The sequence below is a fragment of the Sciurus carolinensis genome, unplaced genomic scaffold, assembly GCF_902686445.1.
Source record: "Sciurus carolinensis unplaced genomic scaffold, mSciCar1.2, whole genome shotgun sequence".
NCBI classification, from domain to species: Eukaryota; Metazoa; Chordata; class Mammalia; order Rodentia; family Sciuridae; genus Sciurus; species Sciurus carolinensis.
The window spans coordinates 3,895,061-3,920,348 of record NW_025920119.1 but is presented as its reverse complement, the minus strand read 5'-3'; the positions used below and the strand labels follow the sequence as shown (position 1 = coordinate 3,920,348).

The 25,288-nt window shown below is 48.7% G+C and overlaps 2 pseudogenes; both read left to right on the top strand.

Annotated features, from left to right (window-relative positions):
- The first annotated feature begins 5,842 nt into the window (after positions 1–5,842).
- LOC124973702 (probable RNA-binding protein 19) lies at positions 5,843–22,207 on the top strand (annotated as a pseudogene).
- Positions 22,208–23,672: 1,465 nt separating this feature from the next.
- On the top strand, positions 23,673–23,972 carry LOC124973642 (non-histone chromosomal protein HMG-14-like; annotated as a pseudogene).
- The last annotated feature ends 1,316 nt before the right edge of the window (positions 23,973–25,288 follow it).

Genomic DNA, 25,288 nt, shown 5'->3' with positions numbered 1-25,288 from the left:
ATAAGTTTTTCGATCCATTTTGGTAACTATCCAGGAGCAAGATTGCTGGGTTACAAGGTGATAGCATTCTAGTTTTGTATGTTCTTACCAATCCTCCAGACTACACCATTTTGCAATTTTACCAGTGATGAAGTAAATTCCTTTTGATCCACATCCTCACCAGGATTTGTTGTTGTCAATGTTTTGAATTCTTGTCATCCTAGTAGGTATGTACTATATGGTCATTTTAAATTGTCATTCCATAATGGCATGTGATATTGAACATCTCTTGATATGCTTAGTTGCCATTGTGCAGCTTTGGTGATGCATGTATCCAGATCCTTAGAACATTTTTAAATTGTCTTATTGTTGAATTTTAAGACTGATTTGTATGTTTTGGATATCAGACCTTCATATTATATATGTTCTACACATAGATATTCAGCAGTTGTAGATGGACATAATAAATTTATTTATTTATTTTTAGGTGGTGCTGAGGAATGAACCCAGTGCCTTACACATACAGGGCAAGCGCTCTACCACTGAACTATAGCCCCAGCCCAGTGATGAGATGTTTGAATCTACAAATCCAAGAATCTCAACAAACTGTGGGTAGCAAAGCACAAAGAACAACAAAACACATTATAACCCAGTTGGTGAAAGACAAAGAAAATTTCTCCAGATTCCTTTTGTCTTTGTGCAGTGTCTCTATTTCAACTGCAACTACTCAAAGTATAGAAGCTGAACTGTGTAAGGTTTATGCTTGTTGCTAGAAATAGCCTGATGGATCAGACACAGGATTCACTTTAGTGTAATCTAAACTTTCTTATTCTAGCTAAATGATGACAATATAGCTGATAAAACATAGTTTTGATTTAAGTAAATAATGAAGATTTTGCAGCAAAGATATAAGTAATGAACATTTATTTTTTTATAAGTATATCAACATAAAGCTTATGGCAAAGGAAATTTTGCTGTTCTTTTATACATTACAGATTGATGTATGATGTGTAGCTCCATTCAAAAATGTGAACTGCATTATAAAAAGCTAAAAAAATTAAATCAGGGTGATCACAAAATAGTTATATACTTATATACACCGATCTTTTAAATCCTGTAAAATGTATATTCTTCATAATTGGAAGGAAGTTTAGTTATGGTTTTTCTTCAATCAGAAGAAAAAGGGAAATTATTTAACCCTCCTTGTCTGAATAAAAAGTGGGCTGCTCAGGTAATCAGAAAAGGCAAACCCTGCCTTTGTGTAATTACTGGAAGAATATAAGGCAGAATAAATCATTTTTGATGTTATCTGTGTAAAGTACACAGATGAGCTATTTATATGAACACTTCTACTACTGCCCCTAAATAAGAACTTAGGTTATTATGTAAAATTCAACCTATTGTTAGGCTAAAATGAACTACCACAAAACATATCATATTGCAAGTAGTCATTACCTCTGGAAATTCTTTCCTTTATGATAAAATTAATTATAGCATTATTACATTAACTTAAAAGGACTACATTTTATGTGTCTGACAAAATTCAGGTAACTCTGGAGGAACCAGTTATTCTTTTCATTTAATAACAATATTGTAAAATTATTTTGCTCTACTATTTTTATTTCTTAAATTTTATAAAAAAATCATTGAGCCATTTAATATATAACTCACCCTCATGGTCCTGTATTTAATAAATTAGTAAATTTTGCATTTATAGGCTTCACTCATCCCTCTTATTTCTCTAAAATCTTCTTACAGTTTTTACAATTATGGTTTTGAAAAGGTCTTCAAGTGTTACAGATAATGAGAGCTAACATATATTGAGCAATATTCCTGCCAGAGACTGTGCTAACAATGTAAAGTGATATTTTATAGTGGTTATTTGCATTTTCCTGAAAATTAGTGACACAGATCCCCTTTACATGTATCCATTGGACATGTTTATGTCTTCTTTTGGCAAATGTCTGTTCAGCTCCTTATCCCATTTTTAAGTCAGGTATTTGTTTTTCTACTATTGAGTTGTAAATCTAGATGATGCTATCTGATTGTTACCCCCAAATTTCATTTCTAGTGCCAATTTGAGGAGTATTGTCACCCTGTTTCCTTCTATGGGTTTTACAGTTTGGGCTCTTACATTTAGGAGGAATTTTATCCATTTCAAATTGATTTTTGTGTATAATATGACACATAGGTCCAATTTCTTTCTTTTGAATGTAGATATCCAGTTTTCCCCAACATCTTTGATGGAATAGACAATCCTTTTTCTGTTGTGTCCTAGCTGAATATTAGTTGGCATTATGTGTTTTGGTTTGATTCTGGGGTATTTATTCTGTTCTACTAGTCTATGTGTCTTATGTTGGTGATAGTACATATAATATTTTTTAGACAATTATAATCCACAGTGTAATTTTTAAATCAGGAAGTATAGTGCATCCATCTTGTTTTTCTTTCTCAGAATGTTTTGGTCATTCAGGGTCTTAAGTGGTTTCATAGATATTTTAGGATCTGTGAAAAATTTCACTGATATTTTTATACATATTATATTGCATCTGTATATTGCTTTGTGTGGGATGAATATTTCAACAATGAACAGTTTAGATCAGAAGAATAGAGGTTTATAATGTTTTAATACACAATGCATAAAATACAGGTTAGATATAAAATATGCCATAGAAACAAAACAATATGCACACATATTTGGAGACACTCTTGCATGTTTTGCCATGTAGCACAGGTTTGGAATACAATTTTCAGTTGTATCTATATTTCATGTTTTCCCTTACTCATATTTAAAGAGAAAGATTTTGCTTTAATACCAAGGGGTTTTTCTGTTCCTTGGTAACCCATTTTTCCTAATATAAATTGTTAAACTCATTAATTAATTGTGATGAGCCTTTGAGTCACAAATATTAGTTAACTTATTAATTTCTGTCAGATATACTGCTATATTAGCAGGACTGACAAGCATTTATAAAGAATTCCTTGAGAAGATAATCAGGTACTCTAAGCTACATTGGACACTAAGATTTTGGAATTACTTTCATGTAAGAAGGCTTTTTTTTAAATTTTGGAGTAGTTTAGACATATTTTTGCAAATATAGTGCAAAAAATTCACATAACTCACACACTGTGTTCTCTATTTTAAACAATTTATGCTAGTACAACACTTTTGGCTTCACAAATAAATCAGTATTGACTTAGTAGAAACTTCATTAAGATTTTCTTAGTTTTTAATTAAATATTCTTTTGATGTTTCAGTATCCTATTCAGGATACCTTTTGGTATGGCTTAGTCTATTTCTTAATGCTATAACAGGGCATCTGAGACTGAGTGATTTATAAAGAAAAGTGATTTATTCAGCTCACAATCCTGGAGGCTGACAATTTAAGAACAGGTGGCAATAACTGCTCAGCTTCAAAGATGATATTGTGAAAGGGGAATCAAGAAAAAGCCAGGGAAGTCAAACTTACTTTAAAACAACTCACTCCATGGTAAAAACTTTAATCCTAAGAGAGAAACAATCCTTTCATGAAGCTCTATCCCCATGATCAATACCTGGCTCCACCTCCCAATACCACCACATGCTGGAATTACATTTTGATGGGGGCAAATCATCTCCAAACAATGTCAACACATTTTATTATTGTATCTCCTTAGGTATCTCTTTTCTTTGATAATTCCTCAGATTTTTTTTTCTTGTTTTTAAAGACTGAATATTTAGAAATACTGGTCAGGAATTCCATAGAATGGTCCTTTGTCTGCAGGTTTTCTGCAACTAGATTGGGATTATGACTTTTGAGAAGACCACACACTTAAAATGTTGTTTTCACTGTAGCATGTTGAGGGTACATGCTATGACTGCTGAGTTTTAATTGCTGTCGTAACCTTAGTTGTGTGCCTGGAGTAGTGTTTATTAGAGTCCCACACTGGAAATTTAATTTGCGTTCCTTTGTTCTCTACGGTAACTCGTTAGAAGTGTGTAGCTATGATGAGGTCACAATTAAGTAAGAAGAAAATATTTACTATTGTGAAGCAAATTAATATGTCCATTATCTTACATTATCACATATTTTGTTTGTGTTTGTGTGACAAGAGCAACTAAATGTGTTAATTTAGCAGGAATTACAAACACAGTACAGTTTTATTGCCTACAGTCCTCATGTTGTATGTCTTTAGAGGACTGAGACCTCTGAAACCGGGATTGCCAAATAAACATTTCTTTCTCTTCCTCCTTGATATTTTCCTGTCAGGTCTTTTGATCACAGCAATGGAAATATGACTAAACACACACACACACACACACACACACACACACATATTTATGCAATAAGTTTATATAGGATAATAACTCAAAAATAATGATCATAATAATGAAAAATTTTAAATGGCAATAACATGAACAATTTACAAAGAAAATATGTGAATCACAGATACAAAAAATGTACTCAATATTATTATTCTGTGCAAAAATGCAAATCAAAACTACAATAAATGTCATCACTTGCTAAGTTCATGGAGAAGGTAGAGCTCTCAAATACTAGTAGTGTGAATGAGAAGGGATACAACCATTTTGGAAATGTTGACAGTTTTCTCACAGATCACAAAGAAATCTACATCATTTAGCTGAGATATTTTCCCTGTAAGAAAAAAAAAAATCAAATCTTACGTGTATGCAAAGCTTTGTATAGGAATATTCACAGCAATTTTATTTGTAATTATAATAAAAAACTAGAATCTAACCAAATATTCCCAAAAGTGAATTATATATAACAGATTGTCAATCAATAAGAACAGAAAAGCAAAGCTCCATTTCTAGGAAAGGCATGTATCCGTGATTCTCAGAAGGGAATGATCCACTCCCATGGGACACCTGGCGATGTCCAGAGGAACACTTGGTTGTCACCTCTGAAGGGGCTGCTGCTGGCATCTAGTGGGCAGAGACCTGGCATGCTGCCAGATGCCCTGCCGCCCAGGACAGCCCCCACAACAAAGAATCATCAAGCCCAAAATGTCACCAGTGCCTGGGTTAACTCACAGGACACATTAAAATGGGGGAACATGAGGTGTCACATGAAGAACACAGTGACAGGGGACCCCAGGGTGCTGTGGCAAGTGGTAAAAGCCAGGTGTGGAACAGCATGTAGATTCATCCCCAGAGACACCTGACTGCATGTGGTGCAGGTGCTGGCTGTCCCACCAGACACCAGAAATGAGGTCTGGCTTCTGGAGAGAATCTGATAATCAGGAAATTGGCAGCAGCAGTGTGAAAACCCTACTCTGCTGAACTTCTTCATTTGTTTGGAATGCTTGTTAGTTTCGTCTGGTGGCTGGCATCACAGGCTACTCAGGGTGGGTGCCTCTGAGCACCCAGTGCCCAGATTAACACTGGTTTCACTGCTTTTATTTTGCAGAAGGAGCCAGGAAAGGAGAGCTGGCCCTTGGAATTAGAAGTAGGTTTTCTGATTTGCAATTTTCAACATTTCCATGATCTCATACCCTGCCTGTTCATGAATTTTTTGAAATATCTGTTTATGTTATACACACATCCAGAGAAGGGAATGGTTAAGAACATGGGGATCTCCTTACAACGTGAAGTGTCATGGACAGATATCTATGCTGTAAAGTGATGTGAGAAAAGCTAGATTTGACCCCAAGTATAAAAGAAGAAAAAAGAAAAGAAACCTCAAAAAACATCATCTCTGATCTTTACTTTCCAAGTCTATTTTATGATGAAAGACGAGTATAACTGAAAGCAGAACTGTAATTGCCCTGTTTTCTTTTCTGATTCAGTACTTTGCCCCTCCTCTCTTTATTGGGCAGCACTTTTCTTGTTGCACTGATCAGGGGCCAAACTTCTCCTTGAATGTCATGGAATGTCATGAAATTCCTGGTGCCCCTGAAGCCAGTGGCTATTCGGATAGTGAGGAACACGCATGGGAACAAGACGGGTGAGGTCTGGGAGCTGGGCCGAGTCAGGGAGGCCAGCACAGGGCAGGGCATGTTTCCTCACCTTGTCGGGGTCCTCACTCTACCCTGATCAGGACATGGCTCTGATGGCCTCCTTCCTGCCTCTGGCAGCCTGGTGGACAGTGTCAGAATCTCCACCTCTTTTTGCCCAGCCTCTGCTTTTCTGGCAGGTTCCCCCATCTGTTTAGATAGAGGCCAGCAGTTCTGGGTTTGCTGGGCTGAGTTCATGCTGGCAGAAGATGGTGGGGTAGACAGGGTGCTGCTGTGAGGCTCCATGGATAGAGGCCTCATGAGGCTGAGGCTGAGGAGGCCCCGCGCGATCAGGAAAGACCCCCCACCTGCTGGAACTGTGTGAGTTGTGGCCTCTGTTGCTCCCCAGGAGTGGCGCTGGTGGGCTGCGCTTTACTCTGAGCATGCGTGGTGCTGCCCCTGGGTGTCCTCTCTGGCAGTGAGCCTCCGCCCCTGGCCTTGGAGCCCTCGATCTGGCTGCCCAGAGGCAGGGGAAATGGCTGGAGGTAAGTTGGTGCTGGGAGGGTGGTCACAGAGTCCAGCCCTCCAGTGCTAGCCTGGGTCACGGGGCCTTCGTGAGCATTTCTCCTTTGCAAAACCTGGTCAGGGAAGGGCTAAGACTGAGAGGGAGGCAGGAAGGCCCTTGTTTCTGACTCCAGGCATCTGGAACCTTCACCTGCCATGCCAGGCTGGTGCAGAGGGCTCCTCAAAAGGGAGTTTGACCTGTTGGGGAGGGAGGCAGGTGTTCTTTGGAGGCTTCCAGCCTCTGCCTCAAGCCGGGTGCAGCATCCCCAGTGACTCCTAGCATCTGTAGCGCCTTCAGTTACCTTTGTCCTTGTCCCCCTCAGGGTACGTCTTTGTGGATTTCAGCAGTGAAGAGGAAGTGAAGAAAGCCCTGAAGTGTGACAGGGTGTACATGGGTAAGGGGGCACTGGCAGGGGCCCTCGGGCCCCTTGTTCCTTTGTGGGCTCCTTCATGTACGTCTGTGCCAAGGCTTCCCTCCCACCTGACACTGCGGGCACTGAGGGTACAGCAGCAAATAGAGGGGCTGTGGAGAGGCAGGCAGCGCCAGAGCCCATGAGTGGGCACATGGCCCTGGCAGTACAGGGCAGTCAGGGTAGTGGCTAGGGTTAGGGTTGGAGGAGGCAGGTCTCCGGCAAGGTGACTGCTGGGCCTCCTGGAGCAGGCTCTGGCCTCTGGGCGGGTTTGGTGGGGGTGCAGCAAGGGCACCTTCCCCGAGCTGGGACATGGTCCTCCACCCTCTCTGGCACGAATGGCAATTGGACCTAGCCACGGACTCCTGGGGATGCGTTGTGTCAGGGTAGACTGGGGTCCCTGGGAGTCCTGCTGGCAGGTCAAGGGAAGGTATCCATCAAGCTCTGGTGGTGTGGGCGGAAGCAGGCCATCCCTGCAGCCTCCTTACACATGCAGGGTGGTTTTTGCAACCTGCTCACCAGCAGGTGATTGTTCATGGTCAGGCTGTCACATGAGACCTTTCCCAAGGCAGAGCCGCCAGCAGTGTCAGAGTGGGTTCAGAGTTCAGAGGACCTGTCACTTGACCTGGAACAGTGGGAGCAGGCTCCAAGGGCTGAGGCCATACTGGCAGACTGGGCAAGGCTCCAGGGCCTCAGGCTGTTGCCCTGTTACAGAGTTTGCTGCCAGGTCCATCGCCTTTCCCAGCTGGAGCATCTGGCAACCTGCAGCCAGGGCCTGGGTCCCCAGCCAGGTGTGTCAAGTCCCAGGCTCCCCAGAGCCCTGACCCTCCTGACCTCTCCTCCTGCAGGTGGATGCTACATCGAGGTGTTCAGGGAGAAGCATGTGCCCACAGCCAAGGGGACCCTGCAGAACAGTGTGCAACCCTGGCAAGGCCGGACGCTCTGGAAAGACAAGGAGGAGGAGGACCTGGCTGACTCTGGGAGGCTCTTTGTGCACAACCTGCTCTACACCAGCACCGAGGAGAACCTGAAGGGGCTCTTCTCTCCCTACGGTAGGACTCCACTGCTGGCTGCATGTGTAGGCCCCTGCTGTGCCCAGCTCCAACGTGGCTGGGTTGGCCCCGTCTGCCTCCCACTCGCTCTTGACCTTGGGCAGTGGCTCCAGCTAGTCTCCTCATCTGAAAATGGCTTGCTGTCCCCACTGCAGATCCAGTGGCATCTTTTGCTTTCTGAACTTGAACTTGGATTTCTTTTCTTTTTTTTTTTTTTTTAATGGTGCTGGGGATTGAACCCAGGGTCACTCTGCCACCAAGCTACATCCCAAATTTTTTTTATTTTTTAATTCGAGACTGTCTTGGTAAGTCCACAAGGCTGGCCTTGATCATCCTACCTCAGCCTCCCAAGTTGCTGGGACCACAGGCACACCCAGTATGCCCCACAGAACTTGATTCCTTAGCTCTCACCATCCAAATGCAGAGCAAGAGCGATGGAGGCGTTTTCCTGAGATTTCTTGGCTTCTGTTGTTGGAATTCAGCAGCTGCCCAGCCCTCCCCTCCCACTGTGCTCCTGCCTGGGAATGCTTTTCTTTCTCAAGTTTTCCCAAGCAAACCGAGCTTCCGAGAAGAGGCAACAGCCAGGGCTGTCTTTGGTTTTGTTGCTGTTTCTTCTTGGGTTGGGAACTTGCAGGCCTGTACTTGAGCTTGGTCACAGGGGCCGTTTGTCGAGGGGAGGAAGGTGGGCTCACAGTGCAGGTGATTCTGTGCTGTGGAGATGCTACTGGTGCCCTTATCTCCCGGGAGGCTGGCCTGGGTGTGGAGGATCAGTGAGGCTGTGTGAGTGTGGCTTGAGCAAGGACAGCTCAGAGGTCTCAAGTGGAACCTGCTTCAGGCCAGGTGATGGGACCTGAAGGTCTCTCCATGCTGTTCTGCTCCCCAGGTCCTCCTATGGACTGGTGCCCTGGCCACATGGCAGTGCTGAGTGGATGGGAGGGGGCTTGACCATAGACTGCAGGTATCCATTTGGGATGTGGCCACACCTGGTGTTCAGAGTGGAACCACTGCAGACAGTGTCCTCTGAGAGGGACAGCATTACGAACACTTACATGGCACTAACTGCAGCAGGCTCTGGGTAGTGACTGCACACTAACTCTTGGACCCTCAAGGCCACTGTGTGTGTGGTGACTTGTGCCATTCAGAGGCGAGAGGAGGAGGCCTGTGTGGGCAAGGCCACTGCCCAGGACAGGCTGTGCTCTGCAGGCCATGGAGCCAGGGGCAGCCCAAAAACTTCCCCCTTGCTTCTCTTAGGGTGAGTGCGAGGGGACTGGGAATGACACCCTTGACCTGGAGGTGGACCTCATGGCTGGCAGTCGCCATCCTTACCTCGGGCTGAGTGGACATGGCCAGTGCACAGCAGTTGTGCTATGTTCATGGGGCCGCTCCTTAGTGCCTGGCACTTTCCCTTGAGCTTGGGCCCAGCTCCAACCCAGGCGACTGACACTCTCCTGTCCTCAGGTCCCCTGTCAGAGCTCCACTACCTGCCGTCCCTGTCCTCCTGTAAGTCTGGCCCTGGGTCCAACTTGTTTAGGACAGGAGGCCACACTAGACAGGAGGCCCCACTGGAGTGCAGGGCTGGAGGATGGGAGGGTAGCTTGCCCACTTCCTCCCCTGTCCCCACAGGGCAGGATGCTGCCCGGGCTTCCATCCACCATCAGGACGGAAGCAAGTGAGGATGCAGACACCCCTGGCTCATCCTACAAGAAGAAGAAGGTGTCCAAGGACAAAGCCAGCAGCTCCAGGTCCTCGCCAGCCCAGCCCAGGCTCTTCTGCCCTCTCCACCTTTCCAGGCTGCCTGGTCCCTTTTGCTTTATAGCTTCCCACTGCAGAGGGGAGAGCGGTGCCGAGCTCACTTATGCTCTGAGGTATTGAGTTCACTACAAGTGGATGGTTGCCACCTTCTGGGCCCTGGCACAGGCCAGCTGCTGCACTGCCAGAGGTTGGATCTGTCAGTCCCGCTGCCTGCTGGTGGGGAGCCCACCCAGGACAGGCAAACTGGAGGGAGGGCTAGGAAGGCGGGGAGGTTTAAGACAAGCTATGTATCTGTGAGAGAGCACCTGTGCGTCCCAGCGTTGCCTGTCCTGTTCTGCCCCTGCCCGCAGCTTCCACGACTGGAACACGCTGTTCATGGGGCCCAATGCTGTGGACTATGCCATTGCACAGAAGTACAGTGGCACCAACAGCCAAGTGTTGGACCACGTGAGTGGCCCGTGACCTGCGAGCTTCATGTCCGCAGACCCTCTTGTCAAATCTGTCCAGGGCTGGATCCCTGCGGAGTTCTTTCTGGGCAAAACCAGGAACGTGTTTCAGCCACGTGGTGAGGGACATCCCTTGATTCTGCCTGTTGGCTGCTTTCTTCATGGTCCTCTGCCCTTCCTCAAGACACCAGAGGCCAGCCTATCTGTGGAGGTGGACAGCAAGCTCATGTATAAGTGAATGGCCTGGTGGCCATGTTTTTAAAAGAAACAGGAAAATTAATACTAACACATGCCCTTTTCAGCTAATGCGTCTGAGGGATTGTCACTTTGCTGTGCCCAGCGTAGTCACAGGGTGTTTCTCTTCCCTCGTTCCTACCCAGGCCACTGAGTTCCATGCATAGTAGGATGTGAACAAATGACAACTCAAGCCCAGTGGCTCATGGCTGCTATGCTGCGCAGCACAGCTTGGCCTGAGTTGGAGGGAGGGACAAGGGACCGTTGCAGTGGCTCTGGTGTCATGAGTGCCCTGAGCACCAGGTCTTCGTAGTGCTGGGACAGGGTCCTGCCTTCTAGAGCCTTCTGGTACCTTCTGGAGCCTCCTAGTGGAGACAGGTGGAGAGAGGAGAGCCTGGGCTGGTCAGGGAGGTGACAGAGCAAGGACTGCTTGGTGTGAGGGGTTGGGGTCAGGGTCAGCCCTGTAGAAGCCCCAGGGGCTGCAGGAGGAGCTGCAGACCTGCCCACTGCAGGAAGAGCCCAAGCAGGTGTGGGGACGTGTGGCTGGAGAGGGCGCCTGAGGGAGTCAGGTGGGTGTGGCTGAGTGAGGGGCACCGCTGAACCCACTTACACTGGGTCTGCTTAGCTTCTGACTGGAGAGAGCAGATGAGGTCCACCTGATGGCCGCGGGCCTCCTTTCCTCTCTCCTTCAGGAGACCAAGGGCAGCGTAGCTGTCTGTTTGGCCCCTGGGGAAACCCATCTGGTCCAAGAGGTGCAGCGCTTCCTCCTCCACAATGGGGTCAGCCTGGACTCCTTCAGCCAGGTGGGTCCCCACTGCCCTCCACATGGACTCTGATGGCCCTAACTGGTGGCTGCTGCAGAGCTGGGGACGGGGCTGCAGGGAGGCTGGGGGCGTGTTGACAGGCCCTGTGGTGACTGGAACCAATACCTGAGGGCTCACTTCTCTGCTGTCCCTCGAAGGGACAGGCTGCTCCTGGGGCTTCTCCACGCCTGTGGCAGCAGGTGGCCTGCAGTTCCACACTGCGATGCCAGACTGATCAGTGGAACATTGGCTGGGGCACCTGGGAGGTTCATCAGGCTGGTCATTCACTGTCAGGGTCTGCACAACTCAGTGGGGGGCTGGAGGCTGACCCCTCAGCAGAGCTGCCCTACTGTGGAGCCAGCAGGTGGCCTACTGGGTGGTGTCTCCTGGGTCTGCTTCCCAGGCACCTGGCCCCTGGGGCCGCAGACAGTGCTGGTGTCAGACTGGACCCCTGCTGCTGTCCCTCACGAGTTCTGTCCACAGGCTATAGCAGAGCGAAGCAAGACTGTGATTCTGGCCAAGAACCTCCCTGCAGGCACCCTGGCAGCTGAGTTGTGGGAGACCTTTGGCCGCTTCGGGAGCCTGGGCCGAGTGCTGCTGCCCAAGGCCGGCGTCACTGCCATCATTGTGGAGTTCCTGGAGCCCCTGGAGGTGCACAGGGCCTTCTGACACCTGGAAACTCCAAGATAGGGCTGCCCCAGCGTGGTTAGGGGAGAGGGAGCTGGCCTGTGGGATGGCCCTCAGCCTGAACTCCATCCTCCCACAGCAAAGCTGCAGAAAGTGCCCCGCTCTGCCCCCTGTCCTGCCCCCCTTTTCCCTGGCTTCCTTTCCTGCCTTAACTTGAGCCTTCACTGTCTGCTTCTCTGCTGTCATGTACCCATGATAAGCTGAGTTCCCTACACAGGACAGTTTAAGAATATCTATAGCCACGGCATGTTGGCTTAGACCAGCAGAAAGTCACCTGTGGCAGAGCTGGCAGGCAGGTGTCCAAGTCCAGGGTGTGGCCAGCACCTCTGAGGGCTCTGGGGAGGACCTGTCCTTGTCTCTGCCACCATTGGGCTCCTAGTATCCCTCGGCTTCCTGAACCACTACCATCCCACTCCTGTCTGTGCCCCATCTTTGGGCTTTCTTGGTCCCAAATCTCCTCCTGGGTTTACAGCCCACCCAGAAAACACAGGATATCCCACCTCAGGATCTTGGTGACAGTTGCATGGGACTTCTCCTTAGATTCTGGGGTGGAGGCATAGCCGTCTTTTGGGGAGCCACCATTTAACCCACCACGAGTACTTTGTCCAGTGACTCAATGCTTTGCAGACCACAGTCCCCCATTGATCCTCAGGGCAGGAATTGCAGGTGTGGAGGTCATTTCTCTACACCTGCTGCCCCCCGTGGTCATCCCCAGCTAGGGCCCTGCCCACTGTGCTGCCAGGAAGTCAGTGAGTTCCTGACCCACAAGACAGGTGCTAGTGCCAGCACCACAGATGTCCTTCTTCCTTCCTCCCATTTCTTTGGGAAGGAATCATCACCAGGTGAAGGGTGGCAAAGGGCCCACCCAGTCAAGGCCATGTCCCTATTTTGCACATAGGGAAACTGAGTGACCCAAAGTCACCCAACTCAGAAGTGGCACAGCTAACTCTCTGCTCCCCACTCTGGCTCCTGAGCATGAGTTTTCTCTTTTCTCTGTTTTAACTGGGGATTGAACCAAGGGACATTTAATCACTGAGCCACATCCCCAGCCCTTTTTTATATTTTATCAGAGACAGAGTCTCACTGAGCTGCTTAGGGCCTCCCTGAGTTGCTGAGGCTGGCTTTCAACTTGTGATCCTCCTGCCTCAGCCTCCAGAGCTGCTGGGATTACACACACGCCCCACAGCACCTGACTGCTTATGTTGTTTTTTTCTGATTGTAATTAACTTGTGAGCCTTGCATTGTGAAATTTGAAAAAAGTCCCAGAGGGCCCAAGTTGACAAGTCTCCTTTCACCCGGCCCTGCAGCTCCCAGCACCTTCTACTGAGGCAGCCATTAGCAACATCTGTGTCTCCTTGGTTAAGAAACTGCCTCTGAACGTGTCTATGGAACAAGAGCGCTTCTCTGGGTGACCACACTGACTTCCTGCTGGAGCCGCCCCTTGCTAACATTTCTTCCCCTTTCATCCTCTGACTAGAGAAAACGCAGGGGTAACTTGAATCCACCCTTGTCCAAGGCAGCAGAGGTGTGGGTGCTCCTTTGCAGCCTGAGGCACAGCCCAGGGGCAGGAGTGTTTTTCTCTTGGGGCTCTGGGCCAAATTTCTCTTTCTGGCTCCTCTGCCCTGGGGAGCAACCATCTCCTCTGACCCTCAGACTCTTCATCTGCACGTGGGACTGAGTCCCTCTCCAGCCATGTATTGGATGGAGTCCCACAATGTTGGCACCTTTGCCTCTGCAGTTCCACCACATCCTGCTGTATCTCAAGTGGGCTCCACTTGGCATCTTCTGTGGCACAGCCCCACAGAGGAAAGAGCGCCAAGAGGCACCAGCAAAATCTGCAGAAAAGAACACGGTGGAGCCAGAAATGGGTAAGAACAGGTCTATGTGGGAGAAGAGCAGGGCAGCACGGAAGTGTTCATCAGGCCACTGGTTTAACACTTTGTTCATCTTACACACCAATGGACTTCGGTCTCTAATTGTATAGGTGTGTAAAACCTCCCTGAAAAATAGAGCATCAGAGCCAGGCACGGTGGTGCACACCACTCATCCCAGCAGTTCGGGCGGCTGAGGCAGGAGAATTATGAGTTCAAAGCTAGCCTCAGCAACTTAGCGAGGCACTAAGCAACTCAGTGAGACCCTGTTTCTAAAATATAAAATAGGGCTGGGGATGTGGCTCAGTGGTGAGGCACCCCTGGTTCAATCCCTGGTACCAAATAGAGCATTGTGAGTGCAGTGTAAGGTAGCAGCTGAGGGTGAGGGAAGAAAACCTAGATCTCTTCATACTCAGAACAGCCGGTGAAGCATCCATGCTCCATAGGTGTGGAGAACTGGTAGCAGTGAGGAGAGCCCTGTTTGCATGTGGCACAGTCCCCCTGGTGTCCAGCAACTGCACAGGCAGGAAAGGGAAGAGCAGTGGTGGGCCACACTGGCCTGGGCAGTCCCAGCCCCCTGGCTGACCCGCACAGTGGGCATTTGAGAAGGGTAAGCGTTCCTTGTCAGGACTGTTGTGCAGACTGCAGGACCTGGCACGTTCCTGGACTTCACCCCTGTCAGAATGCCCAAGAACTGAGACCCGCCTCGTACCCACAGCTGCCCCAGGAGACGGGCAACTCTGCAGGGACCCACAACCACACCTTGTAGTCAGACACCTTCAGGAGCCTCCTGTGGACTGGGTTGTTTGACACAGGTGTTAAGATTCTACCCCTCGGCCCACCACACACAGGGTTACCAATTGCTCACTTTACTAAAATGAGAATTTTCCTCTTAAAAAGAGATAAGCCCCTTGTCTACCATCTCCATTGACCTCATATATTTACAAGAAAACGTGTTTTATGGCAAAAAAAAAAAAAAAAAAAAAAAGCAGAGGGTGGCGGAGCCTCTGATCGCCCCAGTAAGGTTTGAATCCAAGGCCTTGCCTGGTTGAGGCCTTCCTCCATACCTGTGGCTCACGTCAGCTTGCCCGTGGGTCTTCAGGACTGGCCATATGTAAGGGCATTTGTGACCCACTGGCCTGGAAGCTGCACCCATTCCTTCTCTCTCTGCCCATCCCTTCGCTCTGTGAATGGAGCGCACCCCATCTGCTAGGTGGATGGAGAAAGGCGTGAACCTTTCCAGTCCCTCCTTGGAGCCACCCAGGTCGGCTTTGTGGTGGGGTCCTTTCCACCCTGCTTTCTCTCCTGGACCTCTCCCCTCGTGGGGTCCTTCTGTGTCCGTAAGCAGCCGTCACCCTGTAGCTGCCAGCCACCATGACTTTCAGTTCCGCTGCTGCACGTGAACCTGGATGATGATTTCTGACCCAATTGAACCCTCCTCTCAAACACACACACTGGCGGGGTCAGGAGGCTTGCAGACAGCTCCAGTCTGGCTTCTTCCTGTTTTGGGCACAGGCAGGGGACAGGCATATTGGGCATGGTTCCTCCTTGGGGGTTCTGCCTCCATCTGGCTCGGCTGATTTCGTTTGAAATAGATGGTGCCCTCTCAAGTAGGCACCTCGTCTGCCTCCCTGACCATGCACCCTGCGGAGTGCCAGGCCCTGGGAGTGCAGAGAGGGTGCTGCCCCAGGGCAGAGCGGGACCTGCTCCCTGCCTGCTGGTGCCAAGCTCTCCATGTCCTCACGCTTAGGTGCTGCTTCTAGGGAGGAGGTCATGCGTGCCAGTGATGGTGGGCAGGGTCCCTGTCCAATGCCTGCTTTGGGGCTGGACCAGCTGCCTCTTTTCAGGCCGTTTCTGCTCCTAAACAGTGAGGGTGGTGCCCAGGCACCCCCCTGATGACAGGGGAGATGCCATGCTGACCACTGTTACCCCCACACAGCGGGAGTACACATCTGTAACTCTGCCACTGTTGTCCAGGGTGACCACAGTGGACATGGCCCAGATGTCCCAGGAGCTCCTGGGCTGGTCATGGCCGCATCCAAGGAGGGCCTCAAGGGCAGACCTGCTCTGGGGCATGAGCAGTATCTTCTGGGCACGAGTGTCTGGGCCCTGTTAGGATGCTCTTCTGTCCCCAGGCTCAGGTTAATGTAGAGGGTCCTGACAGGCCTGCAGCTTGGAGGGGCTGGTGTCTGCCCACTGGCTGACAGGAGGCCTCAGAGCTGGGATTTGTCCAGCCCTGCTGGGCTTGCCACAGCCTGTGGTAGCCGATCTCCTTTTCTGACCATGTTGCCTGCAGAGTCCCCAGTCCCTGGTCCCCTGAGCTGTGCCCTCTCCCCTGCAGCACCCCAATCACCCTCCTCACATTGTTCCAGATGCTTCCTCAAGATGACTGGAGGTGGGGGGGCCCAGCAGCCCCAGGCCCTGGGTTTGGGGCTGGGCAGGGGGAGCAGGAGGGACCATGCTTCTCTGCAGCACTCTGCTCTGCTCTCTGCCAGTCTCCAGGGAGGGGCCAGCATGTTTTATCTCCCCACAACCAAGACCCATATCTCCAGATAAAGGACTATGGATGGGGGGTCCTGGAAAGCTGTTTGCAACTGATAACAGTCTGTCAGTGGCCACAGCGCAGGAGCCTGGAGGGGTGGTGCAGCCTGATTATAATAAAGTTGTGTGGGGCTGCGTGACTGGATTTGATTGTGGGGCTTCTGCGGAAGCCCCTCCCTGCCTCCTGCCTACAGCCCAGTGGTTCCTGCTCCTGCTCCTGCAGCCGGCCCCTCCGCTGCTTCCTCCTGCCAGGAACTGGTGATTCTGTTGGCGAACATCTGCTTGAGTTTCACAGTCACTTATTTTTTCTTTCTTGTCATCCTTTGTTTCCCCATTGAGGCCAGCAGCAAAGCACTTCTTAAAAAGACCTTTCGCTGGTGGCCTCAGCCCTGGGCCATGTCTGGACCTGCCTAGACCTTGATGCGGGTTGCAGTTGAGTTTGGCCTGGTGGCTCGGAGGTGCTGGGAGGTGCAGGGGTGACTGGGTCAGGCTGGGTCCTGTCCTCAGGGCCAGCAGGGACACTATCCCCTGCACACAGAGGTCTGGCCTTGAACCTGCAGGAGGAGGGCTGGGCTCCCCCACAGCCGCCTTCCCTCAGAGGGGATCACGGGCTCCCCTGGGTGCCAGCCCGGCCAGCTGGACATGCAGGGTCCAGGGGCAGTGTTCATGGTGTGGTGTTGCTTCTGGGGTGTTGGATAGACCCAGAGACTGTTGCACAGCCTCGATGTTCATCTCCCAGTCACTCTGCAGGCAGCTCTGGCCACAGTCCCCACTCACATATGGAAAAGAGGAAGCCCTGGGGTTAGTGACCTCTGGAGGACACACGCGTGGAGGGCGTGGGGATGTGCCCCGCACCTGTGAGCCCTGAGGCCTGAGCCCTTGTCTGTCCCCACTGCTCCCATCAAGCACTCAGTTTGTTGACCATCTGCAGATGTTTTTGGAGTGTCTCTCTGTGCCAGTGCTGGGGGTGCAGACGTGATGCATCAGACTGGGTCCTGTCCTCAGTGAACTCCCTTTTAGTTGGGGACCCAGATGCAACCAGTAAGGAAGGTGGTTTCAGAACAGGCTAGGGGCTATGGAAAGAGGACACCAGGGATATAGTGGCTTTTTTTTTACTAGTGTGGCCAGGAAGAGCTGTCTGAGTACAGGATGTTTGGACTGACACTGGGCAAGCAGAAACCAGGTCCAGGAAGACAGGAGGGGAGATGGCTGGGCCAGAAGATAGCAAGTGCAAATGCCCTGTGGTCAGCATGGCTCTGACAGGCTTGAGCATCAGCAAAGAGGCCAGTGAGGTCAGGGATGAGGTCATAGGAGCTGGCAGACTGGGAGCAGGCACTGAGAGGCCACTGGCAGGGCAGCCACTCTGTTGTCCAATGGCAGGTGATAGTAACTAGGCCTGTGGATGGGTAGTGGACACTTGTTTTTCTTAACAGCTCAACACAGTGCAGGAGAGCATGTGTGTGTGTATGTATGCGTGTGTCAGTGTGGTTTTATTCCTGGCTGCAGGAGGGATGCGGAGGCAGGGCAGCTCTGTCACTGGCCCAGGCTGCGTGGATGATACACAGCAGAGATGGGCAGTACAGGCCCACAGCTTTGTGTTCCCACGTGCATGTCCCATGGCTCTGCCCCTCCTGACCGCTGTCTCCAGACCCCTGTGGTCAGCAGATCTCTAAAGACTGCCATGTCCTCTTCTCGTAGCATTTCAGGACCCTGGCACTCCAGGGGCAGGGATGTCATTGTGGGTGTGAAGGGTTAGGGCGTGGAAGTCTCTGGAACTAGCCAGCCTGCGCTGTTGTGGAAATGTTGTGGAAAGGCCCAGCACACGGGAACACAGCTTTCATCTCTAGCCAGCTGTTTTTCCCAGTGTCCCTTCCTGGGCAGGGATGAGAGTGACTGACCTGCACAGGGAGGGACCATTCCTGAGCACATTTCCTGAGGTGCCCACTGACCCAGCCTGCTCAGCTCAGCTCGGCTCTCTCATTAAACCCAAACACCTGCAACCACCTGACCAGGCTCCTGGGCTGGGTTCAGGTGGAGTTGACTCTGCCTTGCTGAGAGCCCTGGGCTCCCCAGGGTGTCCATGGGAGGCTCCCATTCCTGGAATCCCAGCAGGCCCCTGGGACAGAGCAGGGAAGGTGATCAGTCTTTGCCAGAGATCTCTGAGCAAGAGGGAGGTGTCTGTTGCTGGTCGGTTACCAGCTCCTGCATGGCACAAAAGCCTCGTGCTGTTGAATTAAGTTGCCAAGATTGAAAAACTGGGTTTTCCCGTGTAAAGTTGGGTATTACGCTTCTTTTCAAAACTCTGAACTGGCCATACCGAGGGGGCAAAAACTGGCTTTGCTGAGGAGAGACTACCCCTTGCACTGACCATGAACCTTCTGGGGCGCCATCGTCCCCATGCCTCTCCCCTCTATAAGTTTCTGTCAGTCTTCTGGGAACCTGTCTTGCCTTCCTGAAGCTGCTTGGCATCTAGTGTTGGGATGCTGGAATGTTCCTGAGGCCACCCATTTGTGTTTGTGATGTGATCTCTGTGGTTGTGGATGAGGCCAGGTAGCCAAGGCACCCAGCTGAGGTCCTGGTATGTGGCAGGAGATCTGCCCATTCTTTCTTTGGCCTTCAACCTCTGACATGTGGGATGACCAGGAGACCCAGAGGGTCTTCCCGCTGACAGTCTTGACTTTCACTTTGATTGAAGTTCTCCTCCAGGATTTGGAGTCTGACCTGCTGTGTCCTTAGCAGGCTGTTTCCTCCTCTCTCCTTTGAAATTGGGTTTCTGTGCATCAATGCCCACACTTGCAGTCCCTTGCTGGGTTTGTTGTTTGTTTCTTGGGTGGGGAGGAGCCTGCATGTAGATTTCCTCCTTGTGGCCTGGGTCCCAGGAAGCTGGAGGACTGGAGGTATCCTTTGGGTCCTGGGAGGGATCCAGCTCGGTCACTAGCTGTTTCTGTGAGGCTTGAAAGGCTTGTTCAGTGGCTAACCAGTTGACACCTAATCAGGACTGGAAAGCTTCAGGCCACAAATGAGAGGCAGGGAACAGGGCCCTGGAGCTTGGTGTGACAGTGCAGGGCAGGTCTGAGAACCCAGAAGCCCCCATAGACCCAACACAGTTGGGAGCTGTTGTAGGGAAGCATGCTTGGGAGAAACCCGTGGGCTCCTCTTGGGCCGCAGGACCTTGGGAGCTTCTGCCAGCCCCGGGGGCAGGGCTGGATTCTGGGGCAGGGTGGCCACCTACTCAGCCTCAAGGTGGGTTGGGGTGAGGAATCCCCGCCCGGGAGCTGTCCCCCTGGGGCTGTAGGATAGCTGTTGAACCTTTCCAGGGGAAGGGGCTTGTCCCCAGGCCCAGCTCTCAGGATTTGGTGAAACTGGGGAGGTTGAGCCAAACTGAGCGCATTTCCCTAAGGTAGGGTTTCTCCAGTGGTCCTGAGGCCGAGGCATCCACCACCCTCGCTGGGGCAGACACCCACACTGGGTCCTGGCCAACCACCTGTGGCCCTGCCCCTTCTGTCCAGTGTGCCCGTGGGCACCGCCACTAACTGGCAAGGCCACATTCGCCTTCCCTATCTCTGGAACCTATTCCTTCAGAAGGGGGGAGGTGCAGGAGCAGTGGTGACAGGTACTGGTGATTCACCCGGGTCTGCTGCTGTGGAAGCGGCCATGGCCCCTGCCCTCTGTTCTCATGGCTGCATGTGCATGTGTGCTTTCCCCGCTCAAGCAGACTGACGGAAACTCACACCACCCTCCTCATCTTCACCTTCAGCTCCTGGGGTCCGTCAGCGCCCTTCAGCGTTCCTCAGCCCATTATTTCAGTGACGACCTACCTTCCCAGCCTCCGGTGACTTTGCTGGTCTGTCTGTGACTCTGTGGTGGTTTTCCCAGTTTCCACTATTACAAAATACTATGACTTCCTCGTGTATAGACAAAACCACTTTGACACACGTGCATGTTCAAGGGGTATTTGAAATCCATATTCAAGGGATTTTAGAATGCTCTAAGTTTTCCCATTCTGTAATTTTTGCAAAACTCTAAGATGCATTTCAGTTTGAAAATTCACTAAGTGCTGTTTTTTAAGGAAAAATAACATTTTGCTTAGGTTCATGGTTCAAGAACATAGTTCCCATAATTTATTTTGAAGTTAAAATGAGTGTGGCCTAGTCCTATCTGGGGCTTGTAGGTTTGGATCTCTGTCATATTCTCTTTAAAACACTGCAGGATCTGGGTGTGGTGATGCATGTCTGGAATCCCAGCAGCTCAGGAGGCTGAGGCAGGAGGATCTTGAGTTCAATGCCAGCCTCAGCAAAAGGGAGGCGCTAGGCAACTCAGCGAGACATGGTTTCTAAATAAAATACAAAATAGGGCTGGTGATGTGGCTTTTAGTGGGTAAGTGCCCCTGGGTTCAATCCCCAGTACAAAAAAAATAAAATACAATGGTGGGACTTTGTCTCTCTCCCTGGCTCTTGCTGCTGACACCTGCTGTCCCTCCTGACCATGCCACAGAGGCAGAGCCCCTTGGTACAGCGTTCCATGCTTTAGGCCCTGGCTTTGATGGGTAGATGTTACTTAATGGGGTTGTTTGTTTTTGATGGGGTTAGTGGCTGACAGTGAGACCCCAGAAGGTAGGAAGCCAGCAGAGGAAGGAGCAGAGGCCTCCAAGCCAAGGGCAGAAGAAGAGGAGGAGGAGGAAGAGTAAGATGAGAGCCTTCCAAGATGCACTCTGTTTATTAAAAATCTCAGCTTCAGCACCACAGAGAAGACCCTGAGGGAAGTGAGTAGGAATGGGGAACGCTCCAGGCTGCGATGCAGGCAGTGTGTCTGCTCTGGGTCTGGCACAGCTCAGTGGTGACAGCCCGCCCTACCACACACCATCCCTGCTGTCGGAGGGTTCCGCATTCCAAATGTGCTTGAAAACAGTTCCCCAACTGCTTCTGTGGTGAGCAGTCCAGAAGTCAGTGCCATCACTGTGTGTGGCCTAATGGAACCAGCAGGAGACTCGTCAGTAAGGGTGTCCCCACCTGGCACATCTGGACGGGGTGAGTCTGCACCTGTTGGAGGAGACCAGGAGGGTAGGGAGTTCCAGGCAGGGGTTTGGCAGATGCCCAGTGAGCTAGTGTGACCATGTAAAGTGCATACTTTGGTGTTCAATTTTCTCAGATCCCATAGTGCTATTGTAGTGTCATCAGAGCAGGTAGCGAACAGCCGGTTATCAAGAAATCTGATATTATTTACACAGTCTTCATGAGCTTCAGAAAGAGTTTTTATGTGCTTTGAAGATATAGGGTCAAAAAGCAGAACTTCAGTCTGTTCACAAGCAACTGTCAGCACTGACCTGTCGGGCGAGTACTCCAGGTTGAAGACCGCACCATGGGTGCGGGTGCTGAGGTACACCGAGTCCGCGGGGTAGATGGAACCATAGAGGTTAGTCATGGTGCGGAAATTGTCCCGTGCTGGGTCCGCAAACAGCCCATGGACCAGGCTGCGTTCTCTCAGCCACCCGAACAGTCTGGCGCCAGGGCCACCCAGGCCCGCGCTGAGGCCCTGCCGACCACGACTCCAGGCCCTGCAGTCCGCCCGGGCCGCCAAGGCGGCGGGAGGGAGGTGATGGCTCTCCCTGGGCGGAGGCTGCAGAGGACTCTACAGCGCCGGGCAGCGCTAGCTCTCCCGCAAGCGCGGCTGGGAGCAAAGCAGGAGAGCCAGGGCGGCGAGGTCCCCGGGCGGTCGGCGGGGGAGGGGCCGCATCAGCCCCGGGCTGCGCAGGCACGGGCAAGGCAGCGGGAGAGGCGGCCTGGTGGCTGCCGCCTGTTCCCCTTAAGGCGCCGGCTCCTCAGCCCCAGCGGCCACGTCCCCGCCCGGGCTCCGGGGCCCAAAGGGAAACATAACCAGTACCCCCGCCCCCAGCTCCCAGCTGCTGTCCCGCCACCACAAAAACTTTTTTAAAAGAAAAAACTTTGCTTTGAAAGAAAGGAAAGAGAATTTGAGATTTTAAATGTGCTGGCTATCAACTAGGAAGGAAGGAAAGAGGAAGGAAGGAAGGGAGGAAGGGGCAATCAAAATCAGTCAATTCAGCCAATATAATGAAAAAAAACAAAAACAATGCACAGCAGAATGATCAAATTTACTGGATTTAAGTTTCATCTACTTATGGGGAAAAAACAATAAATTTATTACAACTGCATCCACAAAAGTCATATAATATTAGCTAAAACTATGAAAATCAAAAAGTTATTTTTATTTTATTAAATAATTAGCAACTTATAAATATGCCTGGAATTTTATTGATTTTAGAGCCTAGAACTAACCTGAGTGTCACAAAGATTTACAGATTATCTCTAGTGAAACATATTTTGGTTTTTTAAGATTTTCTTTCTCTATTCAGAGTTGTTTCAGAATAATGTCTTAATTATTTTCACAATTTAATAAATGAAAAGACCTGTGTTGTAAAATATATAGGAAAATAGACAAATTTTAAGATGCAAATGGACTAAGAGCAAATTAATGTATTTTCTTATATAAAGAATTACTAAAATATGAATACCTTTTAACTCATAATATTCTTCCAAAATATGGCAAGTTTGTTGATGAACAAAAAAATCACTATTTAATATATATTTATATATCAAGATGGTTATAATGACATTATTTACAATATCTGAATAATGGGTACAGCTTCTACATGTACATATTAAGGGATGGATTAAATTTTACCATATCCATTACATGAAACAAAATTTATGATGCAAATTTATCTACTGGAATTGGTCAATAGGTATAAAGAGGTAAGAGAGTTGAAAAACACGTTTGATCCTGGTTTTGAAAATACTTATCCATCAATAATGATTCATAAGCCTAAATATAGGATATTATCCAAAATCAATAGTGTATAATTCTTTTCTATTTTATTTTGAACTTTATTTCATAAATATAAAAAATTGACATCCTATTCCTAAAATATGTTTCTTGAAATACATCTGCCATATTGTGGTTTAAGAAAGTGTCTTGTGATGAATGCCCTCTCTGGTTGACATGTTCTATAATATTGAGATTGGTGGATAATGGCAAAAAGCTCCATGTTGTGATACGTGTATTTGAATACAAGATATATGTGATCTGATCAATAGGAAAAGGCATTCATGAATGTTCAAAACTGCAAAACTGGTAGTGACCTTAATTTTTATTATTACTGTCTCATTTTACATGTTTAAAATAACAAAGTTCAGAGACATTGAAATCGTCCATAGTTATTTCTCCAGTTATGGTAAAAATGCATTAAAATAAATGAATATTTAGTGGGTTGCAGCAGATCAGGAGGCAAGAGCTGCAGCAACGGACAGGCGGCACAGCTTCAGAAGGTTCCAGCCAGCTGTGGCCCGGAGCACCCACATGCGTCCTGTGCTCAACCAGGATGCCCTTTAGAAAGGTCAGGTCAGCAGAAGGCAAGGTGAAGGAGGAGCCTAAGAGGAGGTCCCCAAGTCTGTCTGCTAAGCTTGCTCCTGCAAAGGCAAATGCCAGACCCAGGAAGAGGGTGGGCAAGGGTAAATCTTGGGATAAAAATGTTCACGTAACAAGGAAAAGGGGAGAAAAGGGAAAACAGACTGAAGTGGCTAAACTAGAAACTAAAGAATTAACTGCATAAAATGTAGAAAGAAAACATGAGAGTCCAGCCTCTGATGAAGCAGAATAGTAAGAAGCCAAGTCAGATTAATCATTTGTACACCATGTCTTAACAGTGATCCTGTCTCCCTTCTTGTACAATCCAGAGGAATATTTTTATCAACTATTATGTAAATGCAAGTTTTTGTGTATTCTAGAAACATTTTTAAAAAGGAGAGACTCCCAGCTCACCCCAGTTTTTAAACTGTAAGTGATTATTTTTAGAAGTGAAATTATTTACTTGTTTATTTTGGGATACATACAGAAAATAGTGGGATATTGAATTATGGGAAGCTTATGCTCTTTTGGCTGCTAGCTTAACATTCCATAGTAGGAGTTTATTTTTTGTATCCTACAATACAAAGCATATTAAATGGCAATTGGAGTCACGGTCATGCATTTAATGTCTTTAATAATTTAAATGACTTCTATTTCTGTGTTTTTTAGAACACCACTACTGGATCATTGCTGTTAGAATCATGTGTACTCTGTAACATCTTTGGTCATGAAAGTCTAGTTTTTCTAATACATTTTTAATGTTCTGTGAAAGATGGAAAATTTGAGTATGTGACAACATTTTGAATTAGCAGGACCTAAGTAACAACAGCATTCAAGGACACCAATACTTGATATTTTAATTAAGAAATATTTACCTCCAAGTTCAAAGCTGGAAAGTCACAGGAATAACTAAAAAAGAATCACAGTATAAGGCTTTTTAGATTTCTGGTATGTGTGTTAAAAATTGTGTACAAAGTGAGAACTGGGGATATAGCTCAGTTGGTACAGTGTTTGCCTTGCACGAAAAAGGCACTGGGTTCAATTCCCAGCACCCCAGAAAGAAAAAAAAATGTATACAGAGTGAAATGTCTGTGTACTGATTCTCAATATAGTTAATAAGATCTCAATTATGAAAAAAATAAGTGAACATTTAATAAAAATATTTTCCTAATACATATGCTAAAACCTGATTAAGATAAGAATCATACAGCCAATATTGCAGAACTTTTGTTATGCTAAAATAATTAGGAAATGTTTAGAGAAGTGCTGTTCTTTTCAAAGGAATCAGAATTAATAGTGAAGATGATAATGGTGATAATGATGATGAGAATGAGAGCAACTATGTGAAACAACTTTGTCATACCATTTGTTCCCCCTGCTTATACACTGTCAATACACCTGATGCTAATGTATGCATTTGTGGTACATTGTTTCAAGTCTGCATATTCCTTCCAGTCCAATATACATGGCAGTATCCACAGCATTGTTGATCCTCCATCCAGAGGGAAGGCCTGTGATTTTCTTTGATAAAGTAAATGTGATGAAACTGATATTATAACAACTTGGAGTTTAGGCCTCAGGAGCTTCCTT